The sequence below is a fragment of the Aulonocara sp. 'chitande type north' Nkhata Bay genome, linkage group LG1 (assembly GCF_057382095.1).
Source record: "Aulonocara sp. 'chitande type north' Nkhata Bay isolate Kocher_YH1m ecotype deep benthic linkage group LG1, A_spYH_male_GT1.1, whole genome shotgun sequence".
Lineage (NCBI taxonomy): Eukaryota > Metazoa > Chordata > Actinopteri > Cichliformes > Cichlidae > Aulonocara > Aulonocara sp. 'chitande type north' Nkhata Bay.
The window spans coordinates 19,646,466-19,672,929 of NC_141344.1; the positions used below are offsets into that span (position 1 = coordinate 19,646,466).

At 39.7% G+C, this 26,464-nt stretch overlaps 1 protein-coding gene across 1 annotated transcript in view; it reads left to right on the forward strand.

Moving 5' to 3' along the window:
* zfhx3b (zinc finger homeobox 3b) overlaps positions 1–26,464 on the forward strand; it is a 330,171-nt gene that overhangs the window by 124,631 nt on the left and 179,076 nt on the right. The window contains exon 4 of the mRNA XM_086287421.1: positions 11,083–11,117. The gene's annotated coding sequence lies outside the window, so the exon portion shown is untranslated. The remainder of the gene's footprint in view (positions 1–11,082; positions 11,118–26,464) is intronic.

Genomic DNA, 26,464 nt, shown 5'->3' on the forward strand with positions numbered 1-26,464 from the left:
TCTGCTGTGGTGCTGTAGAGCACCCGGGATTGGATGCTGCTTACAAACATAAAGTGTTTACTGACACAGGAAATGGCTGCATCTAAAGAAACGTCACTGCTGCTTTAGACGGCGTTTTTTTTTTTCTGTCTGACTGAAACAGGTGCATCCGTAAGTCTGATTTGCTTTGATGGTCAGAATTCCTCAGACAGTGCGCAGTGTCTAATGGGGACTGTGAAAAATTGCACAGCCTCAAGAAGTTCTGAAATCACATCAAGCAGATAGAGAAGCTGATGCCTACAGGGAATTAGTTTAATTACATTAATGTCCCTGATTTATGAAATTCTGCTTGACGTCCTTGTTGCCTCATTTGTTGTTGTTTCCATGTTTGCTTGCATATAGGAAGCGGGATGTAGTCACATTGGCTTGCTTTGCACAATGTCTGGAGTAAATGTGTATGGTCATTTTACATCTTATTACAGCTTATTACTGCAGTCATGTGCGTAATCACTTTATGCTTTTCTCACGTGTGAGTAACTTTTGCACACTCATCTATAAGCCTGACCAAAGACGGTGCTTTTTCCAGCCTCAGTGTTTTATCTACTGTGTCATCCATGTCTTCAAGAGGACATTCAAATCTTTCTTTTATCATCATGTCTTCTCGCGGATAACAATAAGAGCACTGGCATCTTACTCCAAAAAACTAAACAAAACAAATTATCATGCATTGGCCTTCACATGCAAAATTGTTATTTTAGGTATAATATTTTGTTTTTATTTTTTATGTTTAACTGACATGGCATAAAAAATCTAATTTTCTATTAGTTTGTTTTGGTTACAGTACATGATAAAAACAACACGGCGTGTGGCAGAGTGGGCATGATGGTTTTGTTGTGTTGTTTCAAATCACAAATGGAGATTCTCGCGATGATGTGAATGCACGGGGAAGACCAGAGCAATGCTATGTGCTTGATGTTGTGCTGGGTGTAAGAGTAATGATGCTGGGGTTTGGTGCTATGTTGATTCCATCTTGGCTGTTCTGCAATAATTCAGGAGAGGAGGAGGAGGAGGGGGAGGAGGAGGGGCGGGAGGTACCATTTTACTCCTCCAATCCTCCTCCGCCACCACTGGAATATAATCCTCTGTCTCCTGACCTTCAAATCATGCAGTGCTGCAGTCATTTCAATTGGCCCGGCCGCCATTAGCGTGAAATGTCCTCTAGCCACTCTGCTTCTGCACATGGAAGATTTCCTTTCTCCCAGCATGGCTTCCCTCTTCTACTTTGCTCCTTCCCTCCATCTCGTATTCTCTCCACCATGCCCCCTGAAGCCCGTCTGCGATGGAGGGTGGGAACCTCTTGCACTAAGGAAATGAGCCACCACAGGAGATGCTGGTGGTCAAAGACAGGATGAAAAACACTCACTCCATTAGGCTCTGATATGTTTGTGTTGCACCATGTTCCTTTAGAAAGAAAAATGTTTTTTGCACATATCTTACACGTCATTTGTTTTACGGGCTTTCGTTTCACAAAACGCCCAAGTGCACGCATGACCTTTGTAAGCGAAGGCGTCTTTGTCAAGAAGCACTGGCTTGTATTTGAATTATTTGATATCTTGAACAGATATTGAGCCGAAATACAACAAAACTAAAACATATCGAAACACATGCTGTAACATAGTAGAGTCATTGTCTTATATGCGGCGCCATTTGATTCTGATCCCAGAGACAAGAAAAGGCAGCTGTAAAGTGTTACTGACCCACAGTTTGTGGTCACAGGGTTTGTTGGCACGCGCTGAGGGTATATCCCTTGGCCAAGTAAATCACATCTAGAGAGCAGCCGGTGCCCTCCTTATCATACTGAATAGAGGGGAAGAAGATATACTGACTGAGGCATAGAAATCACATGCCAAATCCCAGCATGTGTTATGTTGCTAGTAGATAGATAGATCAATTATTGAAAGAGGACATATTTGATATGATCTGAATATTAAAAATATATCAGAGGGCAAACAACATTCATGACTGTCTTCAGATCTGTGCTGAGAGATGTGTGTCAAATCTCCAGAGAGATGCTTTTATTCAGAAGGGTCAAAGGGTTCTCTGAATGCTTGATAAGACGCAAGAAGGTTTTTTTTCTTATTATTTTTCATTTATAAAAAAAATTGTGTAAAAAATGTCAGCAGTACCTTTCAAATTTATGTTTATTACCAGCATGTCTCTTAAATTACTTTCCTTCCATATTCATAACTTCGGATAAATATTCTATGACCCAGAATTCATATAACGATACAACATCATTACACAAACACACATATCCCAGCGCATATTTACCCTGTTTCCAAAAAGATGTTGTTTTCCTGGTTGTACTCTGAGTGATTTGGGCTCACCCTGTCACTCCTTATTATGTTTCTGGGCCAATGACAATCGTAAATGTGTATTTCTGTGTACATGTTGCCTGACTGTGTGCCAGCTCGGGGAAACATTGACCCAGGTGGAGTGGGTGAACTGATGAGATTTGTTTACACAGATAACCACTGTGTCCCCTGGTCTTGTACAAGTCCTCTTCTGAAACCTTCCCCCGAAGTCTGCTTCTCCCCACTGGTTGTTATTACATACAGTGTTTGTATTTATGATTAATGACCCCATTGGGGTATATCCATAATGCTATGACCTCAAGGTAAAATTGAAATGCATGCACTGAATGTAGAGCATTTGTATATTATTGCCCAATATACTTAGCGGCTATTACATTTGTTGGCGCTGGTGAAAATAAAACGAAAGGCTATGAGGTTTGAAATCAACAAGGCCACTCTAAGAAATGGACTTATTGGAATTGCATTAAGTTGATTAGACTGAGAAATGAAAACTGTTTACAATGGAAGAGTGTTAAACACTCTTGTTTTTTTTCCAGCAATAGGAGTACATTGACAGTTGGTCAGCATCAATTAAATCTCCTGATCTGTATATCCTGAGAGGCCGGACTTGTTGTCTTCCAATAAAGCCAGTCTGTGGCAGCAGAATGTTTCATTTCCTCTTGGAGATTGCCCTCAGTAATGCAGAGTGCTTATCATAGTCCTGAAAAAGGACTGCAACAACATAACATTCAGATGCTTGATACCCAGATCAACCTGAATCCAGTGCACACAGCTCTTCTGAGGGCCATTTGGACCCTTTTAGTTTCACTGAACCACAAACATTTAAACGCAGCAAGCCTCTTGGCTTTTAATTGTCTGTTTGATTGATGTCTTAATAATTGTACTGTACATTCTTTAGTTAACGTGTGTATATAAAAAAAACAACAATCACACTATTGCAAGGAATTTATGTTAAGGTGATTTCTTTTTCATGGCATGTGTGGTATTTTTGGAATACTATGAGTGCTCTTTCTCGCGGTTTTGTCTGTTTGTGCAGATGAAAATGAAAAATGGTGTCTGGAAGGGACAGGGTTGTGAGGGGGCCAAGCTGTCCCTGGCCATTCATTCTCTTTGGCCCCTCTGTCTAATTAATGGGCCACGTTCATACACGTTATTGCACCAGAGGGTTTGTCACTCATTAATCATGTGACCTTCTGTGGCACAGTTAATGACCTTGGAGGAGTAGATCAGCTGGAGATGGCTGAAGCTGTGGAATTAAATTGTTTCTGGAAGTGGTCATGGTCACATCAGGCACTTTAACTGCCTCCCTGCTCGGGCCTTCTCCTGTTACACCTACGCTTGCGCCTCACCCGTAGGTTCTTGTAGCCGCCTCTGCTAGAGAGTAGGACTCCAGATTAGAGCAGGCAGAGAACTGAACTACTGTTGAATTCAAATCACTCAGTTATGACTTAATTGGCCAATTTCCTGCATGGCCATTGCTTGCCACTCTGCAAATCACGCATAAAACGGTTAGCTTGCACAAGCTTTTATAAATACAATTCTTTTATCAAAGTGTTGAAAGTTCAAAAAGAAATTATTGCGTCAATGAAAGCAAAATTTAATTGAATTTTTTTTTTTTAAATGTTTCATTATGGGCATAACAATTACATACCTCGGGAGATTGCAACCACTTTGCAAGTTGTGGCGTAACTTGTTGATCTTGATTCGGTACAAAGAAGTTCAGTGCAGCGCCTAGAAGAGGATAAACAACATGTGTGTGTGCTAGCAGTCTGGCTATCACATGCAGCTGTAATTTAGGGCTGAAATGATTATTCGATTATTGGTGAGTAGAGACACAAAATCAAATGAACATTTTGGGATTATTCATTTAAGTCCTTAATTAACCACATACGCCATGCCAGAGCGGGGGAAAAAAAAATAGCGCAATCAACATGGATGAGTGAGTGCAGTATTTCTAACAATTAATTGAAACATGGGAAGTATAAATTCACACACTTCAAATAAAAGCAAGTCACATTTTTAATTGAGACTTAAAATATTCAACTCAAGTGCCTTGCTTAATTTTGTTAAGCGGGAAAAGAGCCATTATGGAGAAAGCTCAGCCATCCTTAGCATCGGGATATTGGAGCTTCTGCTCTGATTCAGACTTCAACTTTCTGTGTTAACTGCATATAACTGCAGATAAATATGGAGTTAATCAAAGTAAAGCATATAATGTATGAATGGCTGTGTTGCTGCCATAAGTAGCTCTATCTGTCTATACCTCTCTGTCTGTCTGTCTGTCTGTCTGTCTGTCTGTCTGTCTAGATAGATAGATAGACAGTTAGACTGATAACACATTTAATTTTATGGAACTTTTTTTTAACTCTCTACCCCTGAGAGTTCCAAAAATCTGAACTAGTACAAAGTAGGACAGTATATTTAGAATAAAATAATATCAATAACAGGATCAGGAGAGATCTAAAATAGTTCTTCCACAAGCAAGGCCATAATAGGGAACCCATGAGTTGGGAGAATTACTATACCGCCTCGTGGCTGACGCAAGTGCAGCAATTATATCTCGGTTGCTACAATATTTATAATTAACTATTTTTGAGCAAAATAATCATTTCACCATGTGTCCAGAGTTTAAATGATGATCTAGTTATGGCTGCCACCTCCTGTTCACAATCGCAGCATAAAAATGTTGGCTTTCTTCTCAGTGACATTGAAATGGAGGGATTTTGTTTATCCCCGTCTTTGTTTATTTAACATTTTGCTCAGCGGGGGAGTTTCAGATAGATTGTTTTCAAGACAGTCCCTGCAGACAGCGAGCAAACACTCTACAGCTTCATCAAACAGAACAATCTTCAACTTTCCCCTTCTGCAGTGTGCAGGGAAATGTGACTGAGAGGAACATCATAATGGAATATGATTGAAAATGATCGTCATAATTTTGCTGTCTGAGTCTGTAACAATATGCTAGCACTGGTTTTTAGAGGATTTATTTAGAACCGTGTGTAAGTGTACCCTTACACGCGCACACACACACACACACACACTAACACGAAGCACACTGATGGATGAAAACATTTCATTTTCATGTGGCAAACATTTGCAAGTTGTGTTATTAATGGATACGGGCTTGTGTGATTGATTGTAGATATGTAGATGGATTGTTTTATTTCCTCACTAAAAAAGCTTCAGCAGACACTGGGCCACATAAAATTCAACCTGGGATACAGAAAGGAAGCTAAAACAAATCTTTGTGAGCTGTGAAGTGAGTTTAACCCCGTATGAAATGGGTTCTGAATTGAGTTCATTTCACATTTGTGACTCCTTTTTGTGCAAATGTGAACCTTTGAGGTTTGATGGTGGCACTGTTAAAGAAAAAATAAATAAATAAATACTTTTTTTTTAAACCAAAAAATGTCACACTCAATAATGCATATTGATATTCAAAGCCTGGTTGGGACAGTCATGAACCTTTGCGGCTGTACTCATTAAAATACATGAAACCAAGCAAACACACAAGCACATATAGCATGGGGACTGTGCAGTTGTCCCCTCTCCGTCTTTTCCACCCTGCATCTCTCATTGCCGTCTTCCTTCTATCTCTACTTTCCACCATCTTTTTGCTTGTAGCAGGCTTGATTAATATTTTCCACTGTTCCGTAACCATGGCAATAAGGTCACTGCATATGATACTTAATTGAATCTTCTCAGTGCTTTTGTGTGCTCCTCCAGTGTCCGGACAATAAAAATCTGCACTGATGACTTCAGGCCCCTTCTTTTTGCTCCACTCCCCTCCATCTTTCTTTTCATTTTGTGCCCCATGAATTTATTCATTTGTTTCCTTTGCTACCTCTTTCTTGTACTCCCTTTCTTTCCTGGCCTCTCTTTGACCTAGTCTTCCTCGCCCTGTCATAGTGTTTTACTCAGTTTTTTTCTCAAACGTTGTTCTTTATGCTTTGTCCTTCAGCAGGATAGTGACATTGTTGTGGTGTAGAGCTAAATTCAGCTTTTTTCTTCCTCTCTCTCTCTCATTTTTTTGTTGTTGTTCTTTCTTTTGTTTACACCCACGTGCTGGAACAATACTTGATGAATTCGTGCTTTTTAGTGCCGGAATAATGCACAGTCCTCTTTCCTTGGCCTTTTTGCCCCACTCTTATCTTCTTTCATTGTATATTGCTTTCTCTTTTTTCCCCGTGCGTCATTTGCATTCTCAAATCAGTCTCAGGCACAATCATTAAATTGATTTCAAATGACACTGATGGCTGAAGTGGGGAAACAAAAAGCCTGGCAGTCAGGGAACCACTGGGACACAAAGTGAGCCACTGACACAGGCAGCTCTCTGAGCAGGTGTTCTGATTAATGCCTAACAAATTGGGGTCCTCTAAGATCTGGACATAAGTGGGAGACACATTTCCTCTTCACACAACACATGGACCAACACATAAACACATGCTGACTGAGTCTTTGTTCATGCAAGTATGGAGGCTAATCCATGACAAGAGGGGATACAGGTTCGCAGGGAGAAAACACTGGAGTGGATAAAGAGTGGAGCGGTGAAGAGGAGGTGGTGCTCTGTGTGGGGAGCTGGCCTTTCAAAACACCACCACGGACACAGAAACACACTTTATCGATGTTAGATTGCCCCGAATTCGCTGCGGTAGAATTTAATTCTTTTTCCACTTTATTATTCAGTTTTTTACACAGCTCAATCTGGGACAAGAAGAATCATCCTTTAGTTTTATGTCGCAGAGTGAAATAAATATTATGCCACTGCTAACTTGAATATTACAAACAAATGAGTCATAATATATATATTTAAAAAAAAATCTGCGATCAGTAATATATTCAGGGACAAAAAAGTTGGTTTTGCAGCTGTGCTTCACAGGTCATTTTCCTGAAAGGTTTTTTTTTGTGAGTGTTACTGGATAGGAAGAAGGCTTTTTTTTCTTTAAATAAATGTATAAAAGTGATCTTGAGGTAATAATTGCACTCAAATAAAACAGGAAAAGACACAGTGGGAGAGAGGACGAGAAAGAATGTGCACATCATGTTGGACACATGCACCATAAAACAACCATTAACAGTTACCTACAATCTGAAGAGACAGGCTATCAATAATGTCACTCTGAAAATTGGACAGGTTTGTTGCTGTGTTTAAATCACTAGAAACTCCACATAGCAGACGAGCACGCAGGTATAAGAAAGGCATCATGGCTTGATGTTAATGGGTTTGGTGGGAGCAGTGGGACACCAGGGGCACAAGAGGACATTGCTCTCTTCTCAATGAGCTACCAGCCATCTGCGTGGTTGGTAGCTCAGTCAGCAAAGACAGTATCGACAATGACTAAACTCAGTTTATCCAGTAACGCTGTCATTTACAGTCTGCTTTGATAAAGATGTGTTTTCATCTCCAAACTCTCCAAAAATTAATCAGATTTACTGTATGCTGTATGCCAAATAAGCTCAGAATGCACAGTGTGAGCATGCTAACAAACAGCAGCGTAATCTCTGTGAAACTCTTAAAAAAATCTTCCATTAAATTTTCTTTTATCCCAACCCAATTTAAGTGTTCAATCTCCAAACTCAACTCAACCTAACACAATCCTTTTAAGCACACGCAAAGTGAATGCTGTCACTTTCAAAGATATGCAAACACGTATGCAAACACTCGCGGGCAACTGCCCCCTTCCTCCCTAATGGGGCATTTGTGTACAATCAAACTTTGTGTTGCATATGAATGGCCCTATTAATGAATGGGACATGCACACAGTGTCTGCCAGCTTTGAAACCTGAGAGCAGAACACGCTTTCTTTCTGCTTCCGTGTTTAATCTGGAAGCACGTGGAGGCTATAGTATGCCCATCTGCTCCTCTCACACGCCCCTCGGCCGCCCCAGTTCTGCCATGTGCTGGCGTAACAGGCGAGCGTTATAGCAACAAGTGTCTCCACATTACCACGCTTGCCAGCTCCCCTCACTTGGCAGCGAGCCTGCTAAGCTGCCCGCCCCCTTATGAGAAAAAGACTTTATTGTGCCAGGGGAGAGAGCTTAGGGGGCAGAGTGGGGAGAGGTGGGGGATTTGATTTACATACTCCAGCTTATGTGACGCTCATCTGATTTTAAACAGCTCCAGAGCAATTAAGGGTCATTAGTCCTATTGTTTTTTGGGGTTTTTTTTGTTGTGGTCCATGTAGCACTGACAGCATCTGAGGCGAAGGCCCCCCTGTGGAGGCTGCCTGTGGGAATGCCAGCGTTATACAAGGTCTGTCTTCCATCGTTCCTCCCCGTTCGTGTCTGCTTTTCTGCCACCAGCACAGCGTTCCTGTGTGTGTAAACAAACATCTGCACCAGCCTGGTGCTGCGTGGAAAGCCACTTTGGCAAAGATCCAGCTCTGGAGTACGCAGCTGCCAATGGTGGGAACTCTGGGGGGCACAGGCTGCTTATCCTAATTGTTCTGATCATGATGACAATTTCTTTCATATGACATAATCAAAATAAATTTACAGAATTCATTTTTTTTTCCATGTGTTTTTTTCTCCACTAGAAAAAAAAGCACACAGAAGCACATTGTAAATGGGAACGTTTCTATTTGAATTTTTGCATGTTTTGGTTTTTCGAGCTACTTGCAGCATGTCGGGTAGCGTACTACTAATCAATTGGACACAAATATAAGATTTAAATGCAAATATCTACACAATTTAACACAAATAATGATTTTGTTTCTCTACGTAGACGTAGCAATCATGTCTATTGTGATTGCTCTCTTTATGCTGACTATACGCTACCCTGACAAGCGTGTGAGAACGAATACTGTGAAATAATTCAAACTGTGTTCCTGAATATAATAGTGTTCCAAAGTGTGGCTATAATGAAGCAGGTATTTTAAATAAGATATAGTGCAGAAAATAACATTGCCTCAAGGTCAATCGTGCAACTGTAATGAAGGCTGGGATGTATTCTTCAATATGTTTATGTCTCACCTAGCAGGCAGTGCTGTGTTAAGCACCCCCGCTACCGTGAAAAAAGGCATCAAAGGCAGCAAAAACATGTATGGTATGGAATGTGAATGTTCACATGTCCATTCGTGGGGCTGTAAGACCCTCCTCAGTTGGTATAGAAAAACACTTACTGCTAATGTAAATAGCAAGGCAGCATAAATCAGAAGACACGTGCAGCCCGGGAGAATATCATGTAATAGTTATTGCGAAATGAAGTGGCATTGGGATCAATATCCCACTATATCTCACTCTGGCGTAATGGCGCAGAGGGAAGCTGGAGGCCAAGGGAGTCTGGTCCCTCCACCCCACCATGGGCCCATAAATCTGACTGACCTGCAGCCTGCTTATTAAAGTACATACACAATCAGCAGCCGGCATCCAAAAATACATGCTTACTTACTGACCTGGAGTCAGGGGAATGGATGCCTTTACTTTGTCTAAGGGCAAGGGTTAAAGTCTGATTGGCATCATCACTATACTATACATAGAAGAGGGCAAGTGTTAGTTCACTGTTGATAATGTCTAATAACATTTAAACATTTCAAGTAAACTTTCAATGCCTCGACCGCAGGGAATTGTTTAGATTAGTTTATGACCGTTGTAAATTCAGCGTGTCGTGTGTAACTTTTAATATTACGTTTATTTATAAATTAATCTGTTTTTATTCATGGTATCTTAAGGCAAAAACTTTTCTGCTGCCACAGAGTGTAGAGCAATTATGCTTTCTAAGCTCTGGCTTGTTCACCAAAATTAAACTATGGTGTACTGTTCACTGAGGAATCTGCTGTGCTGTCAGTAATTATTTCATAATAAATGAAAGGAGAAAGAAAATTGTTTTCAAGGTTGCGCTTCCAAGGTTGAGATTTCCCTGCTTGAAAACTGTCTTTTCAACCTCAAGCTTGAATTTCATGGCCACACAGACACAACTAGTAGGGTTTGCTTTTGGCACAGTGCTCGGGACGAAGGGCGCGTGTCATTCTCACAATTACACAACACAAACACAAAGGGAAAGACGTATAAAAGCATAATGAAGATGCAATTTCTCTGATACCAGTGGAGAAAAGGCTTTATTCGAAGCTGTTTGCATTTGATTGCGCAGTGTTTTGTGGGTCCAATCGAGTACAGTATACACTATAGCATGCAGAGATGAAATTATTTTCTCTGCTCAGAATTGCTAATTACGAATGGTCTGAATAGGAGACCTACATTTTGGATGAGCAAGGAACAATGAGCTGGAGTGTGTTTGCGGTTTGGATGTTAAAAGAAGGCAATGGGTGTATAAAAAGAAGAGTAGTTTTTTGTTTTCTCTTCTCTGAGACTTCCTCTTTTCTGAGAAAGAGAAAGTCTTTTAGATGGCTTTTTCTGTATTTTATGCAACACATGTTTGCATAGTGTCCTTTTATTATCCCTCAGGTTGTAATATAATTTCTTAACAAACAGTACAGAGCCTGCAGACAAAATGAGTGCAACAGGACAATGTAATGATAATGGCTGTCTGTGATTTCCCAGATTATTCTGTTTTTTTCCACTCGCATATAAGTTGCAAGCTTAGTACAGCCTTGGGAAGATAATATTGCCCACTAAGAAGGTTGCTGGCAAATGCTTATTGATAGTAATTGTAATAAACTAATGAGAACAGTGAACTGTGTGGTTAACGTTTGATCCTTTACAGATATCTGTTTGATTGGTACACAACTGAAGACTGTGAACAATGATGCACCTCTCTTCTGTTTTGCAGGACTGTGAAGGAAGCTTCTCTCTGTTTCACAGTTGGTAAGTGTTTCCTTCTAAAATTGTCTTTCTTTCATTGTAGTTTCAGAGCATGTATGAGACTTTAGAGGGAGTACTTTCTTTGAGAAAAGTTTGAATTTTTGTTATATGAAATCTCAGAGTAACCCCTTTAAAACTTGAGTGAAAAAAGTATCAGATAAAGCTTTATGTGTTTAAACAATAAGAGATGGTATGCAGTCAGTCTTATTGACACACCCTTATAGGTACATCTTTAATTAATTCCAACATGTAATGGGTTCTTTTGTTATTGTAAATGATGTTACTTGCGTAAACTCTACTGTGCTCATAATAAATAATATTGTATGCAAAAGATTGATGAAACTACACATTTTGCAACCAATCTAATAAAAAGACATACAACTGATAAAAAAAGGAGAGAAAGAAAAGAAAAACTGAACAAATATGTGGCACATTTAGAAAGTTCAGACTCTTGTAAACTCAGACTTCATAAACTTGTCAGGCCTTATTTGACTCGTTAGGACTTGTAGGGCAGGTGAAGAGCTGTCCTTAGGAATTGTCAGCTGATGACAGTACAGAGCTTGATCAATTCTCTGACTCTTTAGACCTTGTGGTAACAGTCAACAACTATGAGCTCCTCTAAGCAACTGACTGAGGATCTGAAAATGAAGTTATTTGATGTCTACAAAGCAGAGGAAGGCTATAAAAAGATATCAAAGCGCTTCCACCTTGCAATTTCCACTGTCCAAAATGTCATTAAGAAATTGCCGGAACCGTGGAAGTAAGAAGATCTTTAAGACCGAGAAAACTTTCAGATAAAACTGCGTTCCTGCTGGGCAGAAAGGGAAAGCAAAAAATTTGTATGATTGCAGAGGAACTGCTAAAAGGTGTAGCTCCTGACTCGGGAGTAGTGATATGCAATTGCGCTATGAAGCAATGATACACAAATAGGGTCTACTAAATCTTAGCAGCAACCTGTTCAAAAAAGGTATAATTTGAAATATGAAAAGCATCATGTGAATTAGCCAGAGTCATTTTAGAAATAAGTGCTGGACAAAAGGCCTTAAAACTTAGCTTTTTAATGACAATTACCAAAGGTGAGTTTGAAGAAAGGAAATACTAAGCTTAATACTAAGATAATACAAAAACATGGAGCTTTTGGATAAAAATATCATGCAGTTAGTCAAGAAACTGAAACTAACTCGGTGATCTAAAGTGTACCTCAAAATTCACCGTGAACTACTTAAAAATTATAAGCAGAGCCTTTTGGACTGGCCCTGACAGTACCATGACATGAGTATCATTAAAAATCTGTGGATAGATCTTGAACATGCTGTGTGTGCCAGACAGTCTAAAAAATATGTCAGAGGTTGAACTGAACTGCAAGGAAGAGTGTTGAAAATTTCTAATTTTAGAATTGGAAGGTTCCTAGCTTGGCTCAAAAAATTGTTTGAATACTGCAGGCTTTCCATGTCCTTTTTTTCACTCCAAAAGTCAGTTTGACTAAAGTTTTGCATAAAATTACCAACAGGTAAACTATATACATTCACCAGCTTCTTCATTAGGTACACCAGTTCATTTGGTTGTTGATGCAAATATCTTATCAGTCAGTTAAATGGGAGAAACGTGTGTATGTATACGTGGATGCATACATGGTCAAGATGACTGGCAGAAGTTTAACCAAGTGTCAGAAAGGAAAAAAGATGATCCAAGTTACTTTAGACATGGCACACTTGTTGGTGTTAGTGAGATTGATCTGAGAAACTGTTGACTGTTGACTCTATGTTAGAAACTGTTGATACACTGGGATTTTCCCACAAAACCATATGTAGGGTTTAGAGGAAATGGTCTGAAAAAGAGAAAATATGCAGTGAGTGGCAGTTCTCTGGGAAAAAATGCAAGAGGTTGATGCCAGAGGTTTGGGGCGAATAGCAAGACTGCTTTGAGGGGATAGGTAAGCAATTGTAGCCCAAATATCAACTCGTTACAACCAAGGTAGGCAGAAGATGCATCTCTGAACACACAACACATCAAACCTTACACCACGAGCTACTGCAGTAGAAAGAAAAGAACTAAGAACAGAAAAGTGAGGCTACGTTTCACACGCCCTCACCAAAATCGGTCTGACGAGTCTCGATTTCTGTTGTAGTCAGATGATAGGGTCATAATTTGGTACAAATGGCATGAAAGCTTGGATCCATAATTTCTTGTATAAGTGGTTCTGGCTGGTGGTAGTGGTGTAATGCTGTGATATTTTCTTGGCACAATTTGGGCATCGTTTAAACACCACTGTCTACCTGAGTGTCCGTCCCTTTATGACCACCGTCTACCCATCTTCTGATTGCTGCTTCTAGCAGGAAAACTCAAATCATCTCTTGGGTTTCTTGAACATGTCAATGAGATGACAATACTTGCTCCATTAGAACACCTTTGGGTTGCAGTGGAAAGGAGAATCACATCACTGATGTGCAGATGACAAATGTGCAGCAACTGTGTGATGCCGTCATGTCAATATGGACCAAAATCTCTGAGGCATGTTTCCATTACCTTGTTGAATCAAAGAGAGCTCTGAAGGAAAACGGGTACTATTACAGTGTTACTAATGAAGTGATCGGTGAGTGTAACTGTCTATATTTTTCCAAGTTTTGAAAAGAGACAAAGAAGCAATGAATGTAACAGAAAACACAGGTAATGTATAGCCAATATGATGTGCAGCTATCTAAGTCTAAAAAAAGCCATTGTCCTCACAAATCCTTGATACATATTTCTAACTTTAAATAACTCATTTCAGAACTGGACTGATGTTAAGGCAAGCTGATGATTATATTAAAACAACTTGTTGCTATGAGATTATATTATAGGGTTGTAATGTAAGTGGTGATTTAAACAGTTGCTTCTAATTCAACACGAGTAAAATTGTACTTAGTGTAATTCAATAATGTGCTCAAGTGTAATTTTATAGCTGGGAAAAAGACTTACTGTATTAACATGATCATTTGTTTTGTTGCACATGCATCATATAGATTGGTTCTTTATACACGTGAATGAACAAGCATTACAGGGTTATTTGATCAGCATCTTCAAGTTTGCATGCAGTTCTTTAATAAACTTGACCTATTAATAGCACACACACAAACACACACACAGTACACCTCTCTTGAACTCTGAGTTCTATCACTGCCCTGAACTTGAACCTAGAAGGTTTACTGTAGCACATCATTGGTCTGAAGGATGGTCTGATTGTATAGAACAGGGAAGGGGCTAATTTGCAAGTGTGACATCATGAAAAAGGTTGAGGAAATGACTGGAGCCAGATCGAACTCCACTACAAGTCTGTACCACAGGTTAGCAAGAGCCGATGTGTGTGAATAACATGTAAATGAGCAGCACGGACTGACCTTTGTCCTGTGTGTGTGAGGATCTGTGACCAGTGGCTGACCCGTAATCCTCTCCTAAATGATTTGACAATAGAGAGGTGTATTGATCTGGCGAGTCTTCAGGCAAGAGGGTCAAGAGCCTGACAGACAGTCTAAGTCTTCTTGTAGGCAGAGAGGCGCTCCTTTTCTTTTCTACAGACTGTAGACATGTGCTGGGTCATGTGTGGATCAGTCTTCTCTTTCAGTTCCCAGGACAGACAGGCTTCGCACAGCACGTCGGATCCTACGTCACTTGCTTTACTATCTTAATTAGGATAACAAAGAGGCTATGTGTAAAAACAGAAAAAATAACACATTTGGGGGTCATATGACAAGCTCAGGAAATAGTTTCTTTTTTTTCCCTTTGAGACAGCACAAACTGTTTAAAGTAAAGCTTTATGCCTGAGAGCTTTGGTTACCTACACCATCAAATACCCCCCCTTTCAACAAAATAACACATGCCTGCAAACTCCCCCTCGGAGCCCCTGGATTTCCCCACTGTGCCTGGGCGGTTGCTGTCTTCTGGGTTCACCCAGAAAGGATTGGCCAGCTCCCACATCTGCACAGACACAAGAACAGAGAAAACAAAAGGAAATTCTCCTGCTGACCACAAGTCCCACCATCTTGCATAATCAAACCATCCCTCTCTCTCTCTCTCTCTCTCTCTCGCTCTCACTCGGATTCTTTCAGAGTGACTGGTTTTAGAGCAACATCTGGAAGGAGCAGCAGTTTTCTTTCCCTGTATTTTTTTGGGGAGATTTAGGCCCCCGATAATCTGTCTCCCTGCTCATTAAAGGAGCTGAATAAACACTGGCCTCTTCCAGTTGTTCCTATGAATTTCCTCACCAGGCGTCAGGAGACCCAAGCAGGGGCTACTGGATCAAAGCAGCCGGCAGCCCCATGTGTGTAGAGAGTGAGAGTGCGTTCCGGGTTGGGCCCATTACCTTTCTCCCTTGGAGCCTTAAAGGCTCCTAGGTCACTGCCTGTCAGCTCTTTGGCCCAAGCTCAGCAGAGGAGGAGGAGGAGGAGGAGGAGGAGGAGGAGAAAACAGGAAAAGACAAGAAAAAAATGAGAGTCAACCAGAAGAGATCATTGTGTATGTGTGTATATATAGATAGGGTCAACACACAACAATATTTTTTTGTTGTCTCGGGTAAGCGGGTAAGCTTTTGGTTTCTGTTTTAATCTTTGCCTAACGGGGTTGTGCACTTGCAGTGGTAGTGAGACATATAGTCATTACAAGCGCCTATGTAAAGCTTTAGTCGCAGGTTTTCCAGCAATATGAAAAGAGCAAGCGCATTTTGAGAGTTTATGTGCATGCCACTCTAATGCAGTGACCCCTGTGTGACATTAATTTTCTAATTCCCTGCACTTCCTGGCAATCAACTTAGAGGGGCAGTGGTTCGCTAGAAAAGTTTGTAGTGGAAGCAATTAAAGACCGAAATCTGAAAAAAGTAGCAGGAACAAACAGCAGCAGCAAAATCAACGCAAGAAAAAGGATGATGCTATAATTGTTGCTCAGAAAGATGATAAAAAAATGTATCAGATTGTACCGGTTGCTCACCAAATAAAAAAACAAAACAAAAAAACACCAATTTTAAATGGTTAGTGTAATTAACTTGCTAGGCTACTAGCTACATGATGGTTACAGCTGCGCCTGGAAATTGCCAGTGTTTGTGTTTGTATATGTGCACTGTGTGTGTATGTGTGTGTCTGTGTGTACACAAATGGCCCTGTGGTCGTCATCAGGCTCCCATCAGCCCCTCCATTAGTTACTGAGCTGTGGGTCCGTGCTGGAGCCTACCTGCCCTGAATACAGATTAGGGTAAGGGTGTATGGACAGCAAGCACAATGAAGACAAACACACATGCACGCACATGCTCACACAAAAGATTGCATTAGCGTATTATCTACTTTGACATACAGTGGCATATTTTGACACACACACACATTACAATCAAAGTCACTACATTTCACACACCTAAAGACTGAGCTTTTGGATCATATCCACGGAGTAGTAAAAGCATTAAAACATTTCAGTATTTTTTTTTCCTTTGGCTGATAAAAGCATGATTTATATACTGGACACTGAAACACCAGCTCCTGCAGAGTACACTTCATCTGGTTCAGGCACATCATAGCTTACACATTTTAAAATAACGGCACACACAGCAGAGTACACACACTGTCAGCCTAGCACAAAGGCAAATACGCTTGCATACGTCTCCTTCTCGAGTCGCAGACACACGTGCTCATGACAAAAAGTCTGCAGTCAATCATTACAGCTGGCCAACCAAACACACAGCCGCCATGCTTAGTGATAATGTTTTCACATCTGCCACCGCTATCATAGAGACAATGACAACCTGAAAAGATTTGGTCCCTTTACATTTATTTCAAATGAATTAATTTTGCTTTTATTGGTTTGTTCTGTGGTTAATATTTTTGTGTGATAAAATGTTAAAAACAATGATAATTTAAAAAAAAAATTCCTTTCGCCTGTGAGGTTTGGACAGAGAAAGACGTGATGGTTTAGACAAATCAGGAATGATGCTTGTGTTTTCAAAGAGAAAAATAAGAAGTGAGTTGTACAGGTTGAGGTCACGGCTGAAGACCAGGCCAGAGCTTTGGAGTTAACGCAGGAGCTGTAGGGCATAAAGGTTGAGGGTAGGGGAGCGGGTGTGTGATGGCTTCTGTGTGTCTCTCTGGCAGGGCAATGGGACTCTTGGGAGACCTGGGTCATGAGGCCTCCCTCCAGACCCCGCCCCATGCCCCCACCCCACCGCATTACTGTGCCATTTAAAGCCACCCAGCATCTATTTCCTCCAATAAAAACTAATAACCTTTTCTGTCGGAAATCACGGCAGCTCTTGAGTGCTGGAGCAGAGGCCTGACTGGATGGCCTGTAATTGCGGTCCAGTAGTCTCCCTTTAGTTTATTTTTTGCAGTGTTTTGGATTTTTTTTTTTTTTTTCCCCCAGTCCTTTTGGTCCGCTGCGCTTTGCGGCTGATTGCCTGCGCAGCTCACCCCACACTCAGTAATCAGACAGGAGCTGGAGAGGGGGCAAAACAGCAACTCAAGGACCTTTTATAATTGGGAGGGATTTGGAGGGCAGTTGGACTTTACATTTGGTGTCAGAATAGGTTGTGATGGTGACTGTGCCAGATGAATAACAGAGGTGCCAAAGCCCCCACCGCAGTCAAGTGGTTCATTGTGAGGCGACTATGAATAGTCTGCATGTATATCTGTTCTGTTACTGTCCATTTGTCATCAGGAGTGTGGAATATTTTTGCAATTCACCTTCTCCGTCCACCATATTTTAAAAATAGAGTTTCACACACATTTTCATAAGGGCTTGGATAAATATTGTTGCTGTGTTATTAGCTGTACCATATAGAATATTTATCATTCAAGTTTGTTTTTGTCTGTCTTTTTCATTTAAAAATTAATGGACTAAAATGTTCTTTGTCAACTGGAATAAACATTAAAAGTCTCTATTTTTTAGTGTAAAATATGGCATTTAAAATATTTTTCTTTCTAAATTACGATGACACTGAATGAAGGAATGTAGAAATATCTCAAAGCATTAATTAATCTCTAAGAACATGTTTCAAGTGTAGAGTTTATGCAGTTTATCTAAAAACTGACAGATATGTTTTATTTCTTTTTTTTTTCTTTGCTGTAGACACAGCTGTAGACTATCAAACACAAAGTTACTCTCCTGTTGGGTCACTTGTATGCACGTGGGTATTTGATACAATATTTTAGTGCAAATGTTAGGTAAATCTAGGCCAGTACTACAAACAAGAAGTTAGAGGTCTTGGGGTTTTGGGAGGTAAAGAAACACTACATCTGGGACTGGTAAAAACTCAAAGGGTCTAAAGTACTGATCAGTTTTGTAATTACATTAGGAGAAGTGTATGCTTGGGCAAGCTGCTGGTTACTAATTTAAGACAGCCATAAACACCCTCAGGTTTACAGTTCTTCCTGTGGGTCTCTTCATGCACTCCACTGACAAAAAACAGCATGATATCTCTGCTACAAGGAGCCACTCCCCTTCAGGACACAGAGTCCAAACCTTAGGCTTGCTCTCTCACAGTATAAACAAATATCTCTTGTCCAAACAAAACTAGCATACTTTTTGTATGGCCTTGAATGTGCACGTCTTCTCATTTAAAAAGCAATACTGCTGTTCATTTGTTTTACGATGTTTATTCTTCAAGGTATTTCTGAGAATTATAAAGTTACAAAACAGTGTTATACTTTGATCTCTTAAAGGCAAATAAGTAGAAATGGTGCATTCACCCTGCATATTAGCAGTTTATTATAAGTGAATGTGCCATCTGGAAACATTTGTTATGTTACAAAGCTAATGAAATAGTGTTGCACAACGATAGAAAATAAAGCAAACTATCGAAAGATCACTAAATATATGTGAACTGCATTTTTATGTGGTTCTTTATTTTATCTGGACCACATGAGCCATAATAACTACCTGGAGTATTTTTAAAGGTAAAACATTTTTAAAATATTTTATTTATTTATTTAAACAAATGAATGCCTGCTCTTATAATTTTTTTTCCTTTCTTGTAATAAGGCAAGAGGTGCTTGGGGTGGATGGTGAGCACTTGTGGTTGAAGAATTGTGAAATTTTATTACTTCTCAAGTTATTTCTGTAGCAAAGGAGGTTTTTTTTAAGAATGATTCCTTTATCAAAAGTACCAATAAAATACTATAAACCCCTAACTACATAAAACTGTATTATTGGCAAATTATAAATAAAGTATCAAAAGTTAAAATAATTATTCTACAGAAAACTGTTGCCCATCAGTTTTAAATAGATTACTATTACTGTTGAAGATGTTTAAACAATCACCGTTGACTTACAAGGCTTGAGCAGTGTGTAGCGTGGTTATTTTATATGTTAATATAATACAGAAGGATTAAAAAAGTGTTAATTCTGTTTCCAGAGACAATAGTCAGCTGCAACCGCAAGATGAGAGTAATGTAAAAGATGGATGTAAACAGGCATGAGAGAACACTGTTTCCGATTTATTTTGGCATGTTTTCATTCTATTTTTATATTTCACTGAACAAGCACTGCTTGCCTTGCTTGCCCTGATTGTGGGCGTACAAGATGGATGACTCTCCCACCAGAATATCAGTCCCATCAGACTGAATATCAGACAGCAAAAGCACTTTGCCTTGAATTAGAAAAAAATGTCATGCAAATGCATTTGTAGTGCCTCAGTTTACTGTCGACTTTTTCCGTACTGAACCAGAATATTGCTGTATCTCAAAACATATACTTCCCCAGATAACGCCTTTTAATGGAACTTTCTGACTATCATTATCGCTTGTTGTGCGGCTCAGATAATCCAAGATTATTTCAAGTACTGAGGTAGCCTGTTTGTATCGCTAATTAGATGATATCTGTGTCTGTGTACTGTACCTTTACAGTTTATGGATGCAGTGTCATAAACAAACTTACTCACATTTCACCCTCAGTGGTCTCCATCTTGGCGTTGTAGCTGAAAGGGAGTGATCTCTAATTTTCAGCAAGAGGGACACACCCATGAGAGGTTGTCAGAACTGATGGCAGTGCCAAAGCTAGCCAGCAGCAGCAATAGCTCTCGGGCACTTTAGGTTTCTTATTTTATTTGATGATTCTGATTGTCCTCTTCTCTTCAAAAGACTACATCAAATGTAAGGCCGGAGCCTGACCAAGCTTAAAGTAGTCATAAAATACAGCATTTAAAAATCACTGTCAAATGTTGCTGATTGTTATTTCCAGTAACTTCTTGGCGTGTTTCATTTAAGACAATACTAGTCTATCAAAATTGAAGCACTATACAAGTAAAAAGTCTATCAAGTGTTTGCAGTGTACTAGCAAAAGTATCCCAGCCTTCCCTAAAATAACCTAATTTTCCTTAACCATGTTTGAAAAATGTAATTCTGCAGTTCTGCAAATTTCCTTATTGTGCTTCTCATCCTGAGTTACCTCTGATGGTATTTTTGGTCATTAATGTACATCTGGATAATAACTATATGCTTTTAGTAACAAAAGGCTAAATTAAAATAAAGAATGAAAAAACGATTAGGGACTGTCAACATGAAGATGACTATCAGGTACAATGTTCTTGTCAATACTGGAATTTGGATGTGAAAGCTTATGCTGTCCTTTGTTTACTGTGTAATCTATGTCCAGTGGTGACAGACGGGCAGATTAGGTGAAATGGGACAAATTTGTTGTTCTTATGACTTGTAAGGCAATAAGCATGGCTAGAAACTTCAGTTGCTGAGTGTTACAATGTGTGCGTACCATATGTTTACCTGTGAGCTATATAACCAATGTAAATGCGATTGCATTCTTTTCCATTTTGAGCACATAAATCCTAATACTACATATTTGTCAGTTTCAGTGTTTTTGTTTATTACTATTATTATTATTTTAAATTGTTCCTCTATTAGATTGTTCAACCTCCACTGACTGGCAAGCTTTTAGTCTGTTCTGGTTTGGTTTGGCTTTGCTTTGCCATCCCACAAAATATTAATGAAGGTATTGTGAATATTAGCCTACCACCCAAAGCATAAGATCTAGAAAGCAGTGGAAAGTCATCCCAATATGTTCTCTAGCCCATCTCAGTAGGGATTGTAAAATAATCTTTGCTGCCTTAACTCAAATTAAAAGTCTCTGCTTTTGAAATAAAAAGAAATAGGTGGAATTTACCCACAAATAACAAGGCAGCTGCACATGCAAAATGACTGTGCAAACATAGGCTATTCACTTCTGAGCACGGTTTAAGTTTGCAGTGTTGTAATGAAGTCTTTCTTGATTTTAGATGATCATACAGTGCTTGCAATTACATACTATATGCCAGAGGCTTGGGGTTAAGTGTTGGAGCGTGACTGTTACACCAAAAATATCCCAGTGTGTCCAAAGGCCTGTCATTTTACCTTGTGAATCAGAGGCAGCGTGTGTCTGTTTTCATTTATACTTCAAGGTGTGTGTTGTTTATTACATCAAACTATTTCTCCCCACATGAAAAGAAAATTTCAGGCATATTAGGAAATGGTGTTTCTACTTCTAACTATGGCACACGCCTGTAATAGTTTTATTCTTCCTGCTGTGCTCTATTCAAAGGTAAACACTCAAAAGTGGTTTGCATGTTCGTTTTTCCAGGCTAAGCCTAATAACTAAAGATTGGGAACTCTGCTTCCTAAGTATGCTTTACACACAGAAAATGTACGTATATGTACATTTTGCTGTATTTACATTAAGATGCAAGGTTACAATCTGTAGTGAGAAAAGGGATTTCAGCCTTTTATGTTTATATTTTAAAATCTTAACATAAAATAATGGCACCAAAAGCTAGAGTATGAAATGGCATATATAAAACAGCTAAGCTAAGAGCTTGCATTGCCTGATAATTTAATGTTTTCCACTTGCTTTTTTTCTCTGTTCTATGTGTTCCTATTTTTGTGTTTCAGTCTGTTACTGTATGTTTGTGTGCACACTTCCTTAATTGCATTAAGAGGATGACGCACTTTCTTACTCTGTTTAAGCTCACTTTAATTGCCTCTGAATGGTGCACTAGGGAAGCAGGGACTGACGGTACAATGTGGACATGCAATTAGCTATCTTTCATAAGATGCTCAAGGGGAAAAGAGAGGGCTCCAATTCATAAAGGAATTTCACACAGAAGGCAACAAATGCTATTTTGTGTCACTGCTGTGGTGGCATCTTGATGGAATGGCATTTCATTCATTAAAGAATCAGACTTTCAGAGAAGGCAAGACAGAGATATCCATTCAAAGGGGAAAAGGAAGGATAAAAAAAAATCTGATGAAAGGGAAAAACTGTGCAGTGGTAGCTGGAGACACCAAGATATAGGTGAGGTGCAAATAAAAAATGAGAAGAGAAAGAAAGCATTACAGGAGACAGGAGGAGGGGTGAGGAAAGAGTGATTGTCAGAGATTGCACTAGAGACAGAGTGAGATATGTGTGCCCTGGTGACTTTCACTTCAGAATGAGTGCACCACTGATGGCACAATGACAGTATGGCTCTAGAAACTAGAGACTGACACATTTCACATATAAGATGCCAAATGTTTTTAAAGCCAGTGTGAGGTAAGTCATTTACAGTATACAACATACAAAAAACATTATTTTTAAAGGAAATGCTTTACTTATTATCAAGCAGACGATAAAAACCTTGCAACCTGGCTTTGTTCCAGAGAAAATGACAATAAATGTGACCTCCTTCTCTTCTTCTAACATAAACTTTTCACCAGTTATGATTGTGGGCCTCAGATCCATAAAGCTGTTATACATTGTAAATGTTACTTTACGTCATTTTTGAGGTGTATCTGAAGTAGATTGACAATAATATGGTAAGCAGCTCTTAAAATGTGATATTAGTTTATGATCCTTTATCTCAGCGGAGACAGGCCGCACATGCATTTTTCATGTGTATAAATTTATAAGTGTAAGGCATTAAGTAAATTACGTCATGCATTAAGTTAATGGCATTGTTGCGACACATATCAGAAGCTTTTAATGCCATGCAGTGCATAGGTAGCTCAAATAGCTCTATCTCTTCATGCTGCCCCTCCTTTTCCTTCTCCCTCTCCTTGTACTCATTTTTCTATGTTTTTTTGTTTTTGTTTTTCCCCTCTTTTCATTTTTCTATGCCCCCCTCCCCCTACTACCCCACCTCTAATACCCCTTCTCCCATCTTGGACAATCTCTCCCTGTCTCTTGCCATCTCTCCTCTTCTTCCTCTTTCTCTCTCTCTCTCTCTGTCTCTCTCTCATCCCAACTCCATTCTCCGTATCCCTCCCTCCACTCTTCTTCATTTAATAGTGGACCTCAGAGTGGTTGCCATGTCGACCAGCTGGCATATTACTATGGCAACCAGTCTGAGGAGACGAGGCTGCTGATTAGGGAGAGATGTCTAGTGTAGCCAGGCCAGCGGAGGGTGGGGAAGAAAAGGGGGGAAATGGTGTTGGGGTGCTAGAGGGGGGGTTGTATATTATAGGTCTGAACACTGTGTGTATTTGGGTGTGTATGTATTTATATATATGTGTGTGTGTGTGTGTGTGTGTGTGTGTGTGTGTGTGTGTGTGTGTGTGTGTGTGTGTCGTGTGCGTCTCAAGAAAATAATAATATGTTCTGCTTGGTCAGTTGTCTTGTAGTAAACCAAATGACATCCTACCTCAGATTTAAAACCACTGAAGGTCTCTACTGTCTGTCAGTGTTTTGTTTTATTTTTCATGTATTTATTTATTTATATACAATAAGTGAGAATTAGATAGGACTTTCGTAATCCTCTCCATGTACTCACCATCTTTATGTAGGATTGAAACGTATAGTTTCTGACTTTTTTCGTCAAAAGATTAATTATGAAAAAAAAAAAAAAGAGTATGTTTCCATGCATGTTATACGGGAACTACCTTTACATTTACCTCAAGGTCCACAGTCCTGAGCTACTTTGTTATGGCGTTTACATAGGCAAAACAGAACCAGGCTGAAAATGCTGCTCTTATTGTATTTGAGCAGAATCATATCTGGTGTTATGACATGTGAGGGACGAAGCAGGCAGAGCTTTTAAAAAGCTGCGCCCTCCTCCAAGAACACTAATGAACGCTGTAGAGGATGCCTCAGACCTCCCAGATCCATCAGAGAAACTAATTACAAGATCCAATTAAAGAGAGAGAGGGAGAAGAAGGGAAAGAGAAGAAAAAGAGAGGGAGAGAGAGAGGGAGCGTTGGGGGTGGTGGGGGGGGGGAGGGGGGGGGGGTTGGGGGTGTCTCTCTTTACCGTTGACCTAGCCAAGCCATCAGCTCATTCAAGACAGTAATTATAGCTTATTTATTATTCATCCTTGAGCTAAATAAGAGCGTGACATTTCAATAACAATAATAAGGGCAGAAAAAAGGCAGCACAAACTACAGACTTACTAATTGCAGTGCTCAGAGATTAAACGACTGGAAAAATGTTGTTATTTACTTATTCATAACATCTAGACCAGTCATAAGAGCACAGCAATTCACTTTGCTGTAAATGAGTCTAAGGGGCTCTTTCATGAGATCTCCCTGGTGGACGTAATCCTCAGCAAAATCAGGATGCCATGCTTCCCTTAACAAGTGTTTTTGGGGGTCTGCATTACAGGGCATGGCCATAATGACTCTCTCTCCGACTGTTTTTATCAGTGACTATGGTTCATTAGGATAACCAAAGATATGTAGTTGGTTGAGCTTAACGCTTTACACAACCAAGTAACTTACTCAGGTAATAATTTAGAAAACACACATATATATATATATATATGTATGTATGTTTATTCATTTCTTAAAACTACATTATTATCCAGCTATGGCCTAAATTCCTTTTCTTTCCATCATACCATCTTCCCACCTCTCCTCTCCCTAAGCTGAACTTTGAGGCACCTCATTAAGACTGCCAGCTCTTGGCCTCACTGGCTATGGCAGAGGTGAAGAATATCACATAATCATGAAGTGGAGATGGCATTACACTCATCACAAATTATAGATGAGTTTTACTGTGTGGTGTCCTGGCAGACTAGTGCTTAACTTAAGTGACTGTTACATGGGATCTACAGGCTGTGTTTCACCTCCTCTTTGAAACACTCCTTGCTCTTGGAAGTAACATTTATTGAGACTGTCTGTACTAGCATCTGGAATTTGTGTATTATATCACACATTACTGAATATTTTCTTTGATTTTTTTTTCCTCTTCAAACTGCTCCTTCCTGCATTGCTTCACAGAAGCTTAGCCAGATCAAAAGTCACAAGTGGTTTAGTGAGACTTAAAGATGAAGTGCTATTTTATCCAAGTCTGATCATTAAAAGGGCACCTATGATCAATACACATGGATGTTTTTTAGCGGTATTGACCAGGCTCAATGAATATCCTTAAACAAAATCCATGACAGTTACACTTGATTGGCTGATGCATACCTGTATCAGCCATATTAGTGAATATTTTGTTGTCTTCTGTCATTTCCTTGCTTGCTCGGCACTAAGAGTAACTGGCTTTCATCATACAATTCGTATGTTAGGCCTTATGTTGGGGCTATTCCATTTTGGCACTTAGCTGAGGAATAATAATAAAATTTACAGTGATTTGCCTTTGATTTTATCTATTTGCATTTATATCTTCCTCCAAGCCTCTCTTGAAGTCTTAAACCACTAACGGAGTAATGTATAATAGTACAATTTAACGTGAGCCTGCAGTTCACTCTTGAGTCCCTTGCTTCCTTTTCCTCTTAATGCCTTTGTCCTTGAATCCCTGAGGAGCCTTGTTAATATACTTCTGTTAGGTGAATCAGGCAGCCACAGACTTCAGTGTACATGAATAGTCAATATTTAGAGTTTGGTAGCAGCATGTAAACAGACAAATATGTGCAAATTGGTGTTTTAATATACGGTGTTTCATCTCATGAAAAATAAGAGCATGCTGCAATAGCACGTTCCTTATACTTTACATACGTGCTGTTGCACACAAGCAAAGCCGGGCAGAAACCTTGACCTTGCAGAATCGAAATAAAGGGATTGCAGCCCAGTGACCTGTGGAGGATGGGAGTTTTCATTCACATGCCTGGAAAGCTAAATCTCACCCCACCCCTCTTCGTGACTTTCCTCTTCTCCGTCTTCCACTTCCAGTCGTGTGCTTTTTCCTACCTTCCCTGTGTATGACTAAAACAAGCAGGGGGGAGGCTATACCACTTATCAGCTGATATAGGACATGTCCTCAGACAGTGCCATTGATTGTATTGACTGATTAATTTGTGATTTTCCCATACAGTTGACTGCTTGTAGCTTTAGATGACGGGACTGGGCTTATATGGAATGATTAAATTTTCTCGAAGGGCTTTGGCGTTTGCTGTAGTTCATAAATGAAAAAGTTAAGAAAGCCTAAGATTCTATCTT